Source organism: Macaca thibetana, chromosome 9 (assembly GCF_024542745.1).
Source record: "Macaca thibetana thibetana isolate TM-01 chromosome 9, ASM2454274v1, whole genome shotgun sequence".
NCBI classification, from domain to species: Eukaryota; Metazoa; Chordata; class Mammalia; order Primates; family Cercopithecidae; genus Macaca; species Macaca thibetana.
The window spans coordinates 100,461,339-100,468,408 of NC_065586.1; the positions used below are offsets into that span (position 1 = coordinate 100,461,339).

The following is a 7,070-nucleotide window of genomic DNA, read 5'->3' on the forward strand; positions in this document are numbered from 1 at the left end:
GGAGGCTGACTCTGGAGCCTGTGCTCTTAATCTCTGCCCTGCTCGGCCTCCCCACTGCCAGCACTACCTCGCCTCCTGCCCTTGCTGGCTTCCTCTTCTGCTTTCCCCCCTGGACTGGGAGCTCTCTCAAGGCAGGAATAGTTTCCCACTTGACTTTGTTTTCCTGGTGTTTGGCACAGTGCCTTGTGTATAGTAGTGATGAATGACTGAGCAAATGGAAGGATGGATGGATGGATGGATGGATGGATGGATGATGTAGAAACCCAGGCCACTTCCAGGAGCTCATCACAAGGCCACTATCATAGCTGTTTCCCCACTTTGCTGTCTAGAAGAGGTAGCTGCTTCTCTGGAGCCGCAGGGATGCCCCACCTGGTACTCTCTCTGGCTCCGCTGTTGCTATGGCAACTGCAGGTCCAGGCTCTGGCTGTCCTGCAGAGGGACAAGAACAGAGGGGTCAGAAGGGCAGAGGCAAGAGACTCTTTCTGTTTCCCTAAACAGGGGACATGTCCCAGACCCCTCCAGTGAGGTGCACAAACATTTTCTGAGCACCTGGCCAGCGTCTGGCCCTAAGGGAGGTGTGTGAGGGAATCCCCAGGGAAGACAGACCCCCATGTGTGAGGAGCCATGTCCCTCCCCCCCATGCGGAGGGACAGCTTACACTGCTGGGGGAACCAGGCAGTAGGAGTTGGGCTGTAAGGAGCCCTCCTTAGAGCAAGGGGAAGAATCTCCGCAGTTTTTTTGTTGAGTTTGTCAGGCCCGAAGCTAACTGCATCACACATGCCCTTTCATTTAACCTTCTCAATGGCGCCAGCTTTGTCATGAAGGCTGGTACCTTGTGGGCAGGACCTTGCATAGGCCTCCATATTGAGAGGGTATATGGAGAGAGGGCAGGGGGCCTGCTCTTGTTTCTCTCTGGATTTAAACGTTCAGGCTGAGCAACCTTGCAGCTTAGTGTGGCATCTTGTGTTGCTCTGGATGCGTGGAGCTTGTGCAGCTTCCTTGCCTGGCCAGAAGCCCTCTCCATAGATTTGTTTCCTCTCTGTGGCATTTTGTCCCTATGGAGAGGGCTTCTTAGAAACTGCACCGGGCAAAGCTGTGGATACCCAGGGGGCTGAACACCACTGACCTTCTCCCTGGCCCTGAATCTGGCTCTACATACAGGACCTGCTCTAGTCTCGCTTGGCTTTGATTCCTGGGGTGGGAGTACATGGGGTATGTATGGGCTGACTCACTGTCCTTGGCTGGGATAACTGGGGGCTGACCTACAGCTTCCAGACCCCTGGGGGGCTGATTCAGCACTAGCCATGCCTTTTGGAAGAGATGCAAGGCCATCGTCCCAGGAGACCTTTGGTCTAACATAGCCCAGTCCTTTCTTCAGGAAGAAGGCCTTCTTCATGGCAGCAAGGCCGTGGGGGCTGTGGGCGTCATCTCTGGCCAGTTGGGAAGACAGCCAACGGCAGCTAATGGGAAGAAACAGGGTGTGGGTCTTTGCTATTTCTACTTTAAATAAAGTTGCTCCAAAAGAAACCTAAAATATCACTGACCTGTGGGTTTGAAAGAAACAGATGGGACAAAATTTTCCGAACTCCCTAACCCACCCCTGTGCTACAACTCTCAATTCACGCTTTTAAGGCCCACCTTTTCCCATCAGGAAGAAATGTCTTTGAACATCTCTGAGGTTTATGTGGTTCCCTCTTTCGAGTTTTATTTTCTAGTTTCTTTGTGGGGGTGTAGAGAAACATCAAAGGGTGGAAAATGCCATTTTCACTTGTAAAGTAGGGCCCCACATTGTGCAGGAGGAAATAAACCAGACCCAGGCTAGGATGAATGGAGTAAGTAGAAGCATTTGAGAGACAGAACAATTATGTGGATTTGATTTTCTTTGGGGAGGCTCTTCACATTTTCCCATTTGTAAGGGAGCTAAAGAGGTTACAGCTGAAACTCAAAGCTGATCTGTTTTCACATTCCGCTCATGTGGGCTTCAGAGTCACACAATTTCACTTTCAATGACTTACCACACTTCATTGATCTCTCACTTACTTTGCAGCCATTGGTAGTCTTCCTATTAGACCCAGTTCCTTGGGGACAGAGCCCCCATCTTATAATCTTGTTCCCCACATAGAGCTGGACCCAGGCAGAGCACATGCTGTTGCTCAGTACTTGGTCAAACGCCTTTTCCCCACTGTTGATTCATGACGATTGAATAAATCCCAGGCAATGGTTCTTTTTAGAAGATGCTTGGTGGTGAATCCATACACAGGAAGTACAGAATATGGAGATTACTGGGAGAGGAAGGATCATTTCAAAACAGGATTTGTGCACAGAGACGTTCACTAGAGTGTTGTTTATAACAGCAAAAAGTGGAGACAACTTAAGTGTTCCTCAGTAGGGAAAGTTCCTCGGTAGGGAAATATATGTGTGTGTGTGTGTGTGTGTGTGTGTGTATATATATATATATTTTTTTTTTTTTAAGACACGGTCTTACTCTGTCACCCAGGCTGGAGTGCAGTGGAGAGATCACGGCTCACTACAGCCCCTGCCTCCTAGGCACAAGCGATCCTCCCGCCCCAGCCTCCTCAGCAGCTGGGACTACAGGTACACGCCACCATGTCTGGCTAATTTATGTGTTTTTTGTAGAGACAAGGTTTGCCATGTTGTCCAGGCTGGTCTCAAACTCCTGGGCTCAAGCGATTTTCCTGCCTTGGCCTCCCAGCGTGCTGGGATTACAGGCATGAGCTACTACACCCGGCCAGTAAGCAGCTATTTTAAAGAATAAGGTAGAGCCAAATGTTCAAAAAGATAACCAAGAAGAATTAGTCGGTATGATGCCATTTATGTAAAAAAGGACTAAAAGGTTGCATACATATATAAATACACGTGACGCATACACAGAAACATTTTGGAAGGATGCACAAAAAACTTCATATTGGTTATCTCTGGGGAGTGGACTAAGAAGTCAGAAGTGGGACCGTTAGTCTGTTACTTAATTTTCCTGTTAGTACTTGAATTTTAAAATTATGACTGTATTATTGCTTTTATGTTTATTTTTTAAACAACAAACTAGTTGTTTAAGCAAGCTATTTTTGGATGGCAATGAGAAAAGTTAACTCTAAAAGATGCCCCTCCCAGGGCCAGGGGTGCAGCAAGGCGGAGTGGGGTGGAGAGGGAGGGCCCAGTTGAAGGCACACATTGCCTTTCACTCTGTGACTCTTGGCTCCCTCTGCTTTCGGTCGCTGGCCAAACCAAACAGCCTTCCAGCTTTGTCCCATGAGGTAGAAACAAGATGGACCACGAAAATGTTCTGAATCACAGCCTTGGGGCGGCTTGAGTTAGGACTTCCTGGATATTCACTGACCACTGCCAGCTGCCACCAACCTTGCTCTGGCAAGCCATGTACCCTACAGCACAGTACATGGATGACATTGATCACATAGATGAGGACTCCATAGTTTGGGGGTGAATCAAGTTACTGTCTCACTCAAAACCCACCAATGGCCCATCTCTGCTTGTTGTAAGGTCCAAATTTACCTTGTATTAGCATTCAAGGCTTTCCATGGCTCAGTCCCACTCTTTTCAACCTCATTTGCCACGACTTCTGAGTATATGCCAACATATACACCAGGACTCCCTGGGTTGGAATCTGGGTGGTGCTACTTACCACTCTGACAGTAGGTAAGTCACTTGCCCCTTCAGTGCCTGTTTCCTTATCTGGAAAGTAGGGAGGATAAGAATAGCACCCGCACCATAGGACTGACATGGAACTGTGTGCATTAACAAATGTGTGTGCGGAACGGTGCCTGCCATACAGTAGGTACTTCCCACCCTCACTCCATGGTTCTGGCCGGAATGCCTTTCCTGGCCACAGTCCTGGTCATTTTTCAGAGGCTCTATCTGGCAGCACCCCATCATGAGGCCTTCCCTAATCACCCCAGGTACCAGTGGTTCTTGGACATCCAGAATCACGTGGGGAACTTGGTGAAGTGCAGATTCTTCTATCTAACTTCTCAGGATCCCACTGGAGTCTGACACGGCCCAGGAAGCTGCACCCAGGTGATACCCATATGTGTAGTGCAGGGTCATGCTTGGAGTAGGTCAGTACTTGGAAGGCTACCTTCTGCTGTCTCTCCTAGGGAACAGGCTTGGTCCTATTCATCTTCCTATTTTCTACAATGTCTCATGCATGTTAGGCTCCTGACAAATGCTTTTGGACTACTCATGACCTGCTTGGGAGAAGGGCTCACCATCTTACGCCTTCCTGCCCTCTCTCTGATGTTTATGGCACTAGTGTGAATGTGGGTGCCCTCATGAGAAGTTTGTGGTATAGCTGATGCCACTTAGACCACAGATTCCAAGCAGGCTCATTGGCTTTTCCCAGGTCTATCTATCTTCCAATAGATCTGTAGGGAAAGTAGTCTACTTGGGTTTTCTTTAGCTTTCCATTAAGAAAGAAAGTGAGAAGCCTTCCTCAGCTAGGAGTACCATCAGTCACTTGGGGGAAATCTTTAAAAATCAAGCCTAGCCTGACCACTCCAGACTGGATTCTGAGCACCATGTAGGTTTGAGGCGGGGTCTAGGCAACGGACCAGGTTCTGCAGGTGATTCAGATGACACCCTTGATGATAAACCAGAGCACCACCCCAGGTTCTCAGCGGGGGCTGTGCTTCAGCCAGGCATGCAGAGGGGCTGGCGCTTTTGAGGACATAAGGCCCTTCCCCAACATAACCAGCCTCTTGGCCTAGGGGCCAGCCCTATTCATTTCACCCTTGTTCTTTAGCAAAGCAAGTGAGTAGATGCTGGGGAAAGTCAAGCATCCTTGGGAAAGAGACTCTGGAGAAAGAGGGCAGGGTTGTCCTTAGTGGAAAGGCCAAAGTGCCCTAGAAGACTCAACATCCTCTATTTAAAATACAATCTCTTTCTTTAAAACCCAAAAGCTTCCTGTTAGTTCCAGCTCCTGTATTTCTCAGCTCACATCAGCTCTGTGAAATAAGGTCTCAGGCTGGAATCCACCCTACAGCCAGCTTTTGAAGGCCCTTTCTGGACCTCTGCAGGTAGCACACAAGTTGCCTCAAAGACAGGGTAGAAATGTTCTGTTTTGTTATTTTTTAAAGTTTCCTGAAAGTTTAAGAATAAAAAGGGAGTGAAAGCTTCTGCTCTGTCAGTAGGAAATCCACAACCCTGTCCCCAGCTGTGCCCTGAGAGCCTCACAGATTTCCTGAAGTTAAAAACAAACACTGTGACCATTTCTACTGCTTGCAAGATTTAATTCTTCCTTGAATATAAATAAGGCAGCATGAAACACCAAGAGCGCCACTGCTTTCTGCTTTAGAAGCAGCTTTGGTGCAGAAAAGATTCTCATTTCCCCACCGAGTTCTGCTGTCTCCGTATAAACAAGAAGCTGAAGGTTTTTTTTTTTTTCAGTGAACTTTCTCCTGGAAGCAAAGGAGAAGCTGTGGGAGATCGAGGCACAGGTTTGGCTTCTGGAGGCTGTTTTTTTGTTATTGGAGTCTCTTCAAAGCAAAACCGGATCAGGATGAAGTGCGGGGAAAGGCATGGGCCATAAATAAATAAGGAAATTTGCCCCGATTCTACAAATGCATCTGATGGAATGAGGAGGGTGGGGCTGTGAGGGGTTCGGGGTAACTCCAGGCTGCTGTTAGGGACACACTTGAGCTGGTTCATTCCCTGGAGTGCCCCGCAGCTGGGTCTAGGGAGAGGTAGGCCCAAGCACGTGTTCAGTCTAATTCCAGCTCACACTGGAAGCCTTCCTACAGGTTTGGTTGCCCTGATCACAGCCGAGCTGCCCCACCAGGAATTAACCCTGGCTGGGCAAAGGGTCCATTTTCTCAAGCTTTCTGAGGCTGGTTGAGAGAGCTCCTAGGGATAGGGGAAGGATCTCCTTCCTTCAGTATATGGGGGAACTGGGCACCCCTGTCCAGTTTTTTTGTGCTCTCTGGAAGGCAAGGCCGGCTGAAACCCTGGAGGGAGAACACAGGTATATTCTCGACCCTGGCCCCCTGCAAGGGTAACTGAAGTGATGGTGAGAGAAAATCTCAAAGGGCCAGTGAAGCCACAGGTGGAGAAGAGGCTTCCTGATCCCCCTGAACCAGACCTGGAGATGGAGCGCCTCATCGAAGAAGTCCACTGTCTTACAGTAGACACTTCGCTGCAGGACGCAGGGCCAGAAGAGGTTGAGAGGCTTGGCCCTGCGCGCAGCCTCTGGGAGTGCCATGGCCTCAGGCGCCTTGCGGTTGCCAATGAAGAAGTGATAGAGCTTCTTTTCCAGCTGTCCTTTGCCACAGTCACCCTGTGTGTCTCTTTTTCCAGGTCAGCTTCTACCTTTAGCATCCATCCTCCCCCTACCACAATGAGAGTCAGAGAGACCAGCTTTGGAGAGAATAAAGAGAGGTGCAGGGCTGCTGAGCTGGCATCCACTGTGGCAAATGACATCCACCATGCTCGGGATCCAGTACGTTGGGGAAAGGACAGCAGAAGGGGTGCACCTGAGTGAGAAGCATAGCTGAAAAAGTGGCTGGGTTTCTCTATGCCACCAAGTACCCATTTCTGTGTGACAGAGACGTTAGTCACTCGGGCCTCGAATTTATACAAGGTCTTTTCTCCAAATAGTATAAAAAAGTGGCAGCCATGGCGGGACCACTATTGTGCAGGATGTGGATCAAAGTTGGACATTCCCACACCTGTCCCTGTTAGTGCTTTGGCTGCAAGATGGTCAGGCCAGGGGCTCCTGGGAATAGCGGTGCTGGGTCTTAACACGGTTCCCTGTCAGCCTTCTTGTAGATCCTCTGCTCATATTCAAGTACAGACTGGATCTGGGATGCAAAAAGAATTACACCAAATCCAATATTTGCATTGTCTCTACATAGCATGTTCTGTCACCATCTTGGCCATTCATGGTGATCGAGAAGTAAACTGCAAGGGATCAGTCCCTAAACCCAAATAACAGCTTTACCAACAGATCCCAATGGTATGAAAGGAAACCAGCTTCCCGCTGAAATTCTGTTTCCTCTGTACTGTAGGGCTTGGCTTCCTGGCAGGCTGAGCACGGCTCCCAC

The 7,070-nt window shown here is 49.1% G+C and overlaps 1 pseudogene across 1 annotated transcript; it reads right to left on the reverse strand.

Moving 5' to 3' along the window:
- Nucleotides 1–5,250: 5,250 nt before the first annotated feature.
- LOC126963048 (uncharacterized) lies at nucleotides 5,251–7,042 on the reverse strand (annotated as a pseudogene). Its single transcript, XR_007728903.1, has one exon. The product of XR_007728903.1 is annotated as an uncharacterized LOC126963048 (transcript).
- Nucleotides 7,043–7,070: the final 28 nt, after the last annotated feature.